The sequence below is a fragment of the Mobula hypostoma genome, chromosome 4 (genome assembly GCF_963921235.1).
Source record: "Mobula hypostoma chromosome 4, sMobHyp1.1, whole genome shotgun sequence".
Lineage (NCBI taxonomy): Eukaryota > Metazoa > Chordata > Chondrichthyes > Myliobatiformes > Myliobatidae > Mobula > Mobula hypostoma.
In genome coordinates this window covers 58,065,098-58,077,904 of record NC_086100.1, presented here as the reverse complement: position 1 = coordinate 58,077,904, position 12,807 = coordinate 58,065,098, and the positions used below count along the sequence as shown (strand labels likewise).

Here is a 12,807-nt window from a genome sequence, read left to right as displayed (position 1 = left end):
TTAAGAATTAGGGGTAGGCCATTTAGAACGGAGTTGAGGAAAAACTTTTTCACCCAGGAAGTGGTGGATATATGGAATGCTCTGCCCCAGAAGGCTGTGGAGGCCAAGTCTCTAGATGCTCTCAAAAAAAAGATGGATAGAGCTCTTAAAGATAGTGGAATCAAAGGTTATGGGGATAAGGCAGGAACTGGATACTGATAGTGGATGATCAGCCATGATCACAGTGAATGGCGATGCTAGCTCGAATGGCCGAATGGCCTGCTTCAGCACCTATTGTCTATTGTCTAAAGTTGACTGCGCCAACAAACTAGCTGAAATTAGTTTTTTTGGTATCATGTAGGAACATTTAGAACCAAAACCATAGTTGACTGCATGATGCTTTAGGAAGGGGAGTTCACTTCAACTTATGTGGCTGAATTGAAGAAATTGGCTGACTGTTGCCAGTTCAGTGAAGGGCATAATGTTACACAGAGGGATTGCTTATTTTGTGGAATTTTACAAAAACCTCTTCTAACTAAAGCAGAATTCACATTTAAAGGAACAATTAAAATCACTGCATAAAGGGAAACAGCATCTAGAGATGCAATTGAGTTGCAGTCAGGAATGAAAGTGAGCATGAACAAAATTGCAAAGTCTAAGTAGAAATCTGTCTGGTCATACAAATTGTGTTATGATTGTGGCAGATGGTCACATACGCCAGACCAATGCAGGTTTAAAGGAGAATCTTGCAGAAAATTCAACGAAGTAAGACATATGCAAAGAACATGTTGGGCAGGCAAAACTAAATGGACTACACATGCTATTGATGAAGAATCTGATAATGATGAAGGTGAAGTGGTTTATCATATGAAAACTAACAAGAGACAAGCAACGTGAAGTGAACAGTAAATTAATTACGATGGAATTGGACTCAGGCTCAGCTGTTTCAGACATTCCACAAAATAAGTTTGAAAGGCATTTCAAGGGTACTGAACTGAAGCCTGCAGATATTCAACTAAGAACTTACACTGGATAAAAGTTTAGTCCTGTGAAAATGACTTTCATAGCAGTAAAATACAACACCAAACAAGCCACATTGGGCTTACACGTGGTAAACACAGGAGGGCCAACATTGAGGGGACATGAGTGGCTGAGATACCTGCAACTTGACTGGAGATACAGCCATCATTTGCATGCCACATCCCCTGCAATATAGTCAACTGCAAGCAGATTAAGAAAGGTACCGGATGATGCCACGGTAGTGTTGAAGGATGGTACTGAAAAACTCAAACATATCAAAGGTAAAATTGTGTTAAATGATAAGGTACCCAGGGAGCTAAATTACGTGGAGGCCGAAGAAAATCTTTCTAAGTTTGAATGGAGCCCATGGGCAACACCAGGGGTCCCAGTAGCCAAGAAGAATGGGTCTACAAGGATCTGTGGTGATTTTAAGTCACCATAAGCCCAACTAAGAACTTATAATGGAGAGAAGATAACAGATTTAGGAATACAACAATCAACAAACCACATTTGGCTTGTATATGGTAACAGGAGGGCCAGCATTGTGGGGCCTTGTTTGTCTGAGACAATCACAACTTGATTGGCAATCTATATACAATTTACATGCCACATCCTCTGTCATAGAGTCATCTGAAAGCAAATTAAGAATGGCACTTTATGAGCCACAGCAGTGGTCAAGGATAGCAGTAGAAAACTGAAACATATCAAGGGTAAAATAGTGTTTAATGAAAATACTATACCCAACTTTTACAAAGTTTGTTCGGTTCCTTATACCGTCTGTGATAAGACCATAAGACATAGGAGCCGAATTAGGCCATGCAGCCCATCGAGCCTGCTACGCCATTCTGTTATGGATGATCTGGATCCCACTCAACCCCATACACCTGCCTTTGATGCCCTGACTAATCAGGAATGATCAACTTCCACCTTAAATATACACACGGACTTGGCCTTCACCGCAGTCTGTGGCCGAGCATTCCACAGAGTCCCTGGCTAAAATATTTCCTCCTTACTTCTGTTCTAAAGGGTCACCCCTCAATTTTGACACCAGGGAGTAGCAAATCTGGATACTCCCACCATAGGCAACATCCTCTCCATATCCACTCTATCTAGAGAGAGAGATAGAGTAGTCAGTGAGCATGATCGCATGGAGGCTGAAGGAATTCTTTCCAAGGTTGAGTGTAGCCCTTGGACAACACCCATGATCCCAGTAGCTAAGAAGGATGAATTTGTTAGGATCTGTGGTGACTTTAGGGTTACCATCAACCCAGTACTGAGAGTAGATCAGTACTCTCTGCCTAGGATAGAGGATATCTTTGCAAACCGTTTTGGAGGAAAACATATCAGCAAAACGGGCATAACTGAGAGCTACCTACAGATGGAGATGGAGGAAGAGGCCAAAGATTTTCTAGCCATAAACACTCACAAAGTGCGTGAAACGACAAGTGTGAATTCTTTAAACCAAGTATCACTTACTATGGTCACACCATTGATGTTCAAGGATTATACGAATGTGCTGAGAAAATTCAAGCAGTGGTGGATACCCCAAAACCAAAGAAAGTGTCAGAGTTGCGGTTCTTTTTAGGATTGGTCAATTACTGTAAGAGATTCCTGCCAAACCTGGCTACTGTGCTCCACCACATGAACTCGTTACTGCAGATCGGGAATAAATGGCAATAGACAAAGCAGTGTGAGGTGGCTTTCAAAAAGACAAAGGGAGTGTTGATGTCAGACACTGTACTCACATTATGATCCATATTGAGTGGTGAAACTTGTCTGTGATGCCTTGCCATGTAGTATAAGTTCAGTCATATCACCCCATAGCCTTTGCATTATGTTCCCTGATCCCTGCAGAGAAAAACATGCACAGATTGACAGAGATCAAGAGTCTGGTTTGCACGCAAATTGTTTCAATCAGTACCTGTGTGGGATAGAAGTTATCCTCATAACCGATCATCAACCATATAGCCCATTTTCAATCCACAGAAGTGTGTTCCACTAACAGCACCAGCACAAATTTGAGATGGGCTCTGTTTTTTGAAGGACACGATTCCAAGATCGAATTTAAGAACACAACTAATCATGAAAGTGCTGATGTATTGTTCTATTTACCCTTGTGAAAGGAAATATCTGAAACATTTACAAAATACGACACCCCTCTTGACATATCCTCCTTAATGAAGATCAAATGTCTCTAGATTACTGCAGAGATAATCCAAAGGGAAAGCAGAAATGACCCCACACTGACTCAGGTCTACATGACTACTCAAAATGACTGGAATGCGCCAGTATGAATGTACCCTTGACAGAGGCTGCATTATGTGGAGATTGAGAGCTGTTGTACCATCCAAGCTGAGAACTAAAGTGCTGGAGGAGCTACATGTCAATCATCTCGGCATGCTGGTGATAGCTCATAGCTTTTTCTGCTGGCTTGGGATAGTTCAGTAGATCAAGCAACTTTCTATGTACTGTTTGGAATGCTAACATGTCCGGAATGACAAGAGCAGCACCTCTCCATCCCTGGGAATGGCGGAGTATTCATATGGATTTTGCCAGATCATTCATGGACACAAATTTCTTGGTAGTAATCGATACAGCTACAAAATAGCCAGAACTGTTCCCCACAGCCTCCACTACTGTCTCACACACTGTGGGTATGTTGAGAAGCATCTTCTTAAAGGCTGGTATTCCAAAACTCTTGGTCAGTGACAACGGACCACAGCTTATTGCAGAGCAGTTTCAGTCATTCCTGAGAATGAATGCAATAAGTCATATTCTATCTGTACTGTACCAATCAGCTACAAATGGCTTGGCAGAAAGGGTTGCCCAGATTTTGAAGAATGCACTGTGAGCAATGTCAGCAGAATACACTACACTAACACTGAATCAGAATCTCACCAATTTCTTCCTTGTATATTGCAATGCATCATACTGCACAACCAGCAACTTATCAGCTACGCTGTTCCTGGGTCATCACTTGCATTCATTCTTGGATCTCCTCAAACCAAATGTCAGACGGAATATGCAAGACAAAGAGCTGAAAGAATTTGATGGCTCTTTAAGCAAGGCGGTCCAGTGTGTGACTCCTGGACATGCAAGTGATCAAAAGTGGGTACTTGGAAATATTAAGGACAGGACTGGACCATTATCCTACACAGTGGAGATTGTGTCTAATGTCATCTGTAAATGGAGAGCTGAGTCAATTGTTGGAGAAGAAAGGTGTCCAGAGCTGTCAGAATTGCTTCCTGCAGTCCCAGAGTCAACTCCTACACACACCATGGAGATAGCCCTAGAACCTGAGAGTGTTTTCACAGCCACAAGTCTCACCTGCCAAGCAGAATAATCTCACTTGTCAGGAAAGATATTGGTAAGAAAGAACCACCATGATTAAATCGTTAGGCCTGAATGGAGCAATTTAAAATTTACTATGCTGTGAATGTCTAAATAGTACTTGTATCATATAGTATACAGTATATTTATATGCAATATATAATGACTAAACTGCAATATGTTGCATATTTAAGTTGAGATGAATTCTATATTGAGCTGGGTGCAAAGTACCCAGGACATCTTTAGGGAGCAGTGTTTCAGAAAGGCAGTGTCCATTATTAAGGATCTACAGCACCCAGGGAATACCCCTTTCTCACTTTTACCTTCAGGTAGGAGGTACAGAAATCTGAAGGCACACACTCAGCAATTCAGGAAAAGCTTCTTCCCCTCTGCCATCCAATTACTAAGTGGACATTGAATCTTTGGACACTACCTCACTTTTTTTAAATATACAATGTTCCTGTTTTTGCACATTTAAAAAATCTACTCAATGTACATAATTGACTTTTTTTGTTTATTTATTATTGTTATGTTTTATTTTATTTTTTTCTGCTAGATTATGTACTGCATTGAACTGCTGCTGCTAAATTAACAAATTTCATGTCACATGCCGGTGATAATAAACCTGATTCTGATTACAGTTAATCAGGGAGGAGGATTGTGTATTCAATATTTCATTAATATTTGAGTAATATTGTAAATACATTTTTTATTCAGCATTCTTTGTTTGTTGACATAATTCATTATCAGTTGTATGTAATAGCATATGAATGACATGAATGATGTCATCACACCACCACATTATATGTTCAAAATTCAAAGGTCAAAGTAAATCTTATGATCAAAGCACACATACGTCACCATGTACAGCCCTGAGATTCATTTTCCTGTGGGCATACTCAGCAAATCTATAGAATAGTAACCAAAACAAGATCCATGAAAGACCAACTATATTGCAGAAGACAATAAACTGTGAGATTGACTTGGAATATCTGGCAATTAAGTGCTATCCGCTCTATCTGCTGAGGGAGTGCTTCACCTGTATTCTGGTAGTGGTGCGTAACACACCCCTGGCAAACGTCAGGCAGGCACTGGAGGAGCTGAGGACTGTGATCAACAATCATAAGACAGTGTACGCTGATGGTTTAATGATCAACACAGGAGCTAGTTGGAAATGATGTCTGACCAACTACCACTAACTTGTAACCTGCAGAACCAGAGAAGCCAACACATTTGATCATTGTTTTGCCACCATCAAAAATGCATATTATGCCATCCCATGCTTGCACTTTGGAAAGTCCAGTTGCCTGGCCATACTTCTACGCCCAACATACAGGCCACAAAACCAGTGGTGAGTATGCAAAGATATGGTCCAGGGAGGTGGATCACTCTTCACAGTCCTGTCTTGAATGAGTGGACTGGATAATCTTCAGGGATTCATCTTCGGATGAGATTGGGGCCCTGGTTGTCACTGCTTTCATCAAGACCTGCGTGGATGAATGAGTGCCTTCGAGAACATGCAGAATTTTCCTGAACTGGAAGCTCTAGATGAACAAGGAGATTCACAGTGTGCTGAGGCCTAGATCTATGGCAGACAAGACTGGTGATCCAGAATCCTACCAGAAATCCAGGTACAACCTACAGATAGTCCTTGCAGGTGAGGTGACACTTCACCTGTAAGTCTGTTGGGATCATATACTGTGTCCAGTGCTCCCAGTGTGGTTTCCTGTGTATCGGTGAGACCTGATGTAGATTGGGAGACCGTTTCATTGAGCACATATGCTCTGTCCACCAGAAGAAGTGAGATCTCCCAGTGGCCACCAATTTTAATTCTGCTTCCCATTCCCATTCAATATGTCAATCCATGGCCTCCTCCACTGTCGAGAAGAATGATGTCCCACTCTACCAGGTTAGAGTAGAGTGAACGTCCCACTCTACCAGGTTCAAAGAAGAGCTATGCCTCTCCCTTTCACCATTCCCCATTATCAACACGTGGCTGAAGACATGGTGCAGGAGGGAGGGCATCAGATTTATAGATAATTGGGCAGTTTTCCAGGGAAAGTGGAATGTGTTCCGGTGGGACGGTTTACATCTGAACTGGAGGGGGACAAATATTCTTGCAGGTAGGTTTGCTAGAGAGGCTCCAGTGGATTTAAACTAGATACAAGGGGGGGGGGGAGGGGAACCAGAGTGTAGCAACAGATGCAGGGGAGAAGGAAGACAAAGAAAATAGTAAAGTTGTTTGCACCGTTAGTGATAAACAGAGAGTAAGAGGTGGAAAATTTCTTAAATGCATCTATTTTAATGCTAGGAGCATTATAAGAAAGGTGATGAGCTTAAAGCATGGATTGATACCTGGAAGTATGATGTGGTAGCAATTAGTGAAACATGGTTGCAGGAAGGGTGTGATTGGCAACTAAATATTCCTGGATTTCATTGCTTCAGGTGTGATAGAAGCTGAGGGACGGGGGTGGGGGGGGGTGTTGCATTGCTTGTCAGAGAAAATTTTACAGTGGTACTCTGGCAGGATAGATTAGAAGGCTTGTCCAGGGAGGCTATATGGGTGGAATTGAGGAATGGGAAAGGTGTGGTATCACTTATAGGGGTGTGTTATATACCACCTAATGGGGAGCAAGAATTGGAGGAGCAAATTTGTAAGGAGATAGCAGATATTTGTAGCAAGCACAAGGTTGTGATTGTGGGAGATATTCATTTTCCACACATAGACTGGGAAGCCCATATTGTAAGAAGGCTGGATGGTTTGGAGTTCGTAAAATGTGTGCAAGATAGTTTTTTGCAGCAATACATAGAGGTACCAACTAGAGAAGGGGAAGTGTTGGATCTCCTGTTAGGGAATGAGATAGGTCAGGTGACAAGTTTGTGCTGGGGAGCACTACGGGTCCAGTTTTCGTAATGCCATTAGTTTCAATATAATTATGGAGAAGGATAGGACTGGATACAGGGTTGAGATTTTTGATTGGAGAAAGGCTAACTTTGAGGAGATGTGAAAGGATTTAGAAGGAGTGGATTTGGACAATTTGTTTTATGGGAAGGATGTAATAGAGAAATGGAAGTAATTAAAATGTGAAATTTTGAGGGTACAGAATATTTATGTTCCTGTTAGGTTGAAAGGAAAGGTTAAAAGTTTGAGTGCACCATGGTTTTCAAGAGATATGGCAGCATGGAGTAAATGAGGTGCTCGAGGAATATAAAGAATGTAAAAATAATCTTAAGAAAGAAATTAGAAAATCTAAAAGGAGATACGAGGTTGCTTTGGCAAGTAAGATGAAAATAAATCCAAAGCGTTTCCACAGTTATATTAATAGCAAAAGGATAGTGAGGGATAAAATTGATCCCTTAGAGAATCAGAGTGGACAGCTATGTGTGGAACCAAAAGAGATGGGGGAGATTTTGGACAATTTCTTTTCTTCGGTATTCACTAAGGGGAAGGATATTGAATTGTGCAAGGTTAGGGAAACAGGTAGAGAAGTTATGGAAACTATAATGATTAAAGAAGAGGAAGTACTGGCGATTTTACGGAATATAAAAGTGGATAAGTCTCCGGGACCTGACAGGATATTCCCTAGGACCTTGATGGAAGCTAGTGTAGAAATAGTAGGGACTCTGACAGAAATATTTCAAATGTCGTTAGAAATGGGAATGATGCCAGAGGACTGGCGAATTGCTCATGTTGATCCATTGTTTAAAAAGGGTTCTAAGAATAAACCTAACAATTATCGGCCTGTGAGTTTGACATCAGTGGTTGGTTAATTGATGGAAAGTATTCTTAGAGATGGTATATATAATAGACAGGGTCTGATTAGGAACAGTTAACATGGATTTGTGCGTGGAAGGTCATGTTTGAGAAATCTTATTTAATTTTTGGAAGCGGTTACTAGGAAAGTTGACGAGGGTAAAGTGGTGGATGTTGTCTATACGGTCTTCAGGAAGGCCTTCGACAAGGTTCCACAGGGAAGGTTAGTTAGGAAGGTTCAATCGTTAGGTATTAATATTGAAGTAACAAAATGGATTCAGCAGTGGCTGGATGGGAGACACCAGAGAGTGATGGTGGATAACTGTTTGTTAGATTGGAGGCCGGTGACTAGTGGTGTGCCTCAGGGATCTGTACTGGGTCCAATGTTATTTGTCATATACATTAATGATCTGGATGAAGGGGTGTAAATTGGATTAGTAAGTACGCAGATGATACAAAGGTGGGTGGAGTTGTGGATAATGAAGTAGGTTTTCAAAGCTTGCAGAGGGATTTAGGCCAGTTAGAAGAGTGGGCTGAAAGATGGCAGATGGAGTTTAATGCTGATAAATGTGAGGTGCTACATTTTGGTAGGACTAATCAAAATAGGACATACATGGTAAATGGTAGGGCATTGAGGAATGCAGTACAACAGAGGGATCTAGGAATAATGGTGCATAGTTCCCTGAAGGCGGAATCTCATGTGGATAGAGTGGTGAAGAAAGCTTTTGGTATGCTGGCCTTTATTAATCAGAGCATTGAGTATAGGAGTTGGGATGTAATGTTAAAACTGTACAAGGCATTGGTAAGGCCAGATTTGGTGTAATGCGTATAGTTCTGGTCACCGAATTATAGGAAAGATGTCAACAAAATAGAGAGTGTACAGTGAAGATTTACAAGAATGTTACCTGGGTTTCAGCACCTAAGTTACAGAGAAGGGTTGAACAAATTGGGTCTTTATTCTTTGGCGCGTAGAAGTTTGAGGAGGGACTTGATAGAGGTATTTAAAACTATGAGGGGGATAGATTGAGTTGATGTGGATAGGCTTTTTCCATTGAGAGTAGGGTAGATTCAAACAAGGGGACATGAGTTGAGAGTTAAAGGGCAAAAGTTTAGGGGTAACATGAGGGGGAACCTCTTTACTCAGAGAGTGGTAGCTGTGTGGAACGAGCTTCCATCAGAAGTGGTAGAGGCAGGTTCGATATTGTCATTTAAGGTAAAATTGGAAGTTATATGGACGGGAAAGGAATGGACGGTTATGGGCTAAGTGCAGATAGATGGAACTAGGTGAGAGTAAGCGTTCAGCACGGATTAGAAGGGTCAAGATGGCCTGTTTCCGTGCTGCAATTATAATATGTTTATATGGTTCTCTCTCTCACCTTATCTCATCGCCTGTCTATCGCCACCCTTTGGTGGTCTTCTCCCCTCTTCGTTCTTCAATGGCCTTCTGTTTTCTCTTATCGGACTCCCCCTTCTCCAACTTCATCCCACTCCTTTAAGTTTCACCTATCACCTTGTATTTCTCCCTTACCTCCCCCTCCTTTTAAATCTAGAACATAGATCATAAAACCTACAGCACAATACAGGCCCTTCGGCCCACAATGCTGTGCCGAACATGTACTTACTTTAGAAATTACCTATGGTTACCCATAGCCCTCTATTATTCTAAGCTCCATGTACCTATCCAGGAGACTCTTAAAAGACCCTACTGTATCTGCCTCTACCACCATCACCGGCTGTCCATTACACGCAGTTACCACTCTCTGCATAAAAAAAATCCCGCTGACATTTCCTCTGTACTTACTTCCAAGTACCTTAAAACTATGCCCTCTCATGTTACCCATTTCAATCCTGGGAAAAAGCCTCTGACCATCCACATAATCGATGCCTCACATCGTCTTATACACCTCTATCAACTCACCTCTCACCCTCCACCACTCCAATGAAAAAAGGCCGAGTTCACTCAACGTATTCTCATAAGACATGCTCCCCAATCTAGGCAACATCCTTGTAAATCTCTTCTGCACCCTTTCTATAGTTTCCACATCCTTCCTGTAGTGAGGTGATGAGAACTGAGCACAGTACTCCAAGTGGGATCTGATCAGGGTCCTATATAGCTGTAACATTACCTCTTGGCTCTTAAACTCAATCCCACAGTTAATGGAGGCCAATGAACCATACGCTTTCTTAACCACAGAGTCAACCTGCAGAGCAGCTTTGAGTGTCCTGTGGACTTGGACCCCAAGATCCCTCTGATCCTCCACACTGCCAAGAGTCTTACCATTAATACTATATTCTGCCATTATATTTGACCTACCAAAATGAACCATCTCACACTTGTATGAGTTGAACTCCATCTGCCACTTCTTAGCCCAGTTCTGCATGCTATTGATGTCCTGCTGTAATCTCTGACAGCCCTCCACACTATCCACAACACCCCCAACCTTTCTGTCATCAGCAAATTTACTAACCCATCCCTCCACTTCCTCGTCCAGGTCATTTATAAAAATCATGGAGAGAAAAGGTCTCTGAGGCACACCACTGGTCAACGATCTCCATGCAGAATATGACCTGTCTACAACCACTCTTTGCCTTCTGTGAGCAAGCCAATTCTGGATCCCCTTGGATCCCATGCCTCCTTACTTTCTCAATAAGCCTTGCATGGGGTACCTTGTCAAATGCCTTGCTGAAATCCATATACACGACATCTACCGCTCAACCTACAGCAATGTGTTTAGTGACATCCTCAAAAAATTTAATCAGGCTTGTAAGGCACAACCTGCTTTTGATAAAGCCATACTGCCTATTCCTAATCATATTATGCCTCTCCAAATCTTCATAAATCCTGCCTCTCAGGATTTTTTCCATCAAATTACCAACTACTGAAATAATTTCTATATTATTCTCTGGTTTATAATTTCCTGGGTTATCTGTACTCCCTTTTTTGAATAAGGGAACAACATCTGCAACCCTCCAATCCTCCGGAACCTATCCTGTCCCCATTGATGATGCAAAGGTTATTGCCAGAGGCTCAGCAATCTCCTCCCTCGCCTCCCACAGTAACCTGGGGTACATCTCATCTGGTCCTGGAGACTTATTCAACATGATGCTTTCCAAAAGCTCCAGCACATCCTCTTTCTTAAACTCTATATGCTCAAGCTTTTCAATCTGCTGTAAGTCAACCCTACAATTGCCAAGATCCTTTCCTGTAGTGAATACTGAAGCAAAGTATTCATTACATGTTTCTGCTAAATCCTCCGGTTCCATACACACTTCTCCAATGTCACACTTGATTGGTCCTATTATCTCATATCTTCCCTCTTGCTCTTCACATACTTGTAGAATGCTTTGGGGTTTTCCTTAATCCTGCTTGCCAAGGCTTTCTCATGTTCCCTTCTGGCTCTCCTAATTTCATTGTTAAGCTCCTTCCTGCTAGTTTCATAATCTTCTAGATCTCTATCATTACCTAGTTTTTTGAACCTTTCGTAAGCTCTTTTCTTCTTGACTAGATTTTCAACAGTCTTTGTAAATCATGGTTCCTGTACCCTACCATCCTTTCCCTGCCTCATTGGAATGTACCTATACAGAACAACTCACAAATATCTCCTGAGCATTTGCCACATTTCTGCCATACGTTTCCCTGAGAATATCCGTTCCCAATTTATGCTTCCAAGTTCCTGCCTGATAGCTTCATATTTCCCTTTACTCCAATTAAACACTTTCCTACCTTGTCTGTTCCTAAACCCTCTCCAATGCTATGGTAAAGGAGATAGAATTATGACTACTATCTCCAAAATACTCTCCCACTGATAGATCTGACACCTGACCACATTCATTTCCCAAAACCAGATCAAGTACAGCCTCTCCTCTTGTAGGCTTATCTACATATTGCGGCAGGAAACCTTTCTGAACACACCTAACAAACTCCACCCCATCTAAACCCTTTGTTCTCACGAGATGCCCATCAATATTTGGCAAATTAAAATCTCCCACCACGACAACCCTGCTATTATTACACCTTTACAGAATCTGTCTCTCTATATGCTCCTCAAGGTCCCTGTAGCTATTGGGTGGTCTATAAAAAACACCCAGTAGAGTTATTGACCCCTTCCTGTTTCTGACTTCCACCCACAGAGATTCAATAGACAATCCCTCCATGACTTCCTCCTTTTCTGCAGCTGTGAAACTATCTCTGATCAACAGTGCCATGCCCCCAACTCTTTTGCCTCCCTCCCTGTCTGAAACAACTAAGTAACCATTCCTGCCCCTGAGCCATCCAGGTGTTGCAAGGAACGGGCGAACCAAAACGCAGGACACTGGCACAGAGATAGAGTAAGGATGCAGATGAGGACGTGGCTGGAGCTGACAGCCAATAGAAGGGCGAACGGAAAAGCAGGAGGCAGGCAAAACTTAACTTGAAACGGGGCATTGCAGGAGCTGAACAGCAAACAGGACGCAGGTAGCAGGCAATTCTTATCTTGACACGGAGCATTGCTGGAGCTAACCGGCAAACAGGAAAGAGAAGTGGCAGGCAATACTTATCTTGACATGGAGAGACAGATTTACACAGGTAAACCTCAGTACTGAAGTAATACTTAGAATACACAATCCTAAGCAGCTAGGAACATGAATTACCACAATGGCTAAAACAACGATCTGGCGATGAGTGGATGCAGAGCTGGGATATAAATGCTGCGGGTTTAGATGAGAATCAGGTGTACTGCAAA

The 12,807-nt window shown here is 42.1% G+C and overlaps 1 long non-coding RNA gene across 1 annotated transcript in view; it reads right to left on the bottom strand.

The window, feature by feature from the left end:
* Window positions 1-2,787: 2,787 nt before the first annotated feature.
* Window positions 2,788-12,807, bottom strand: part of LOC134344793 (uncharacterized) — a 31,436-nt gene continuing 21,416 nt past the window's right edge. Inside the window, exon 3 of the long non-coding RNA XR_010017523.1 lies at window positions 2,788-2,847. This is a non-coding gene — a long non-coding RNA (uncharacterized LOC134344793). The remainder of the gene's footprint in view (window positions 2,848-12,807) is intronic.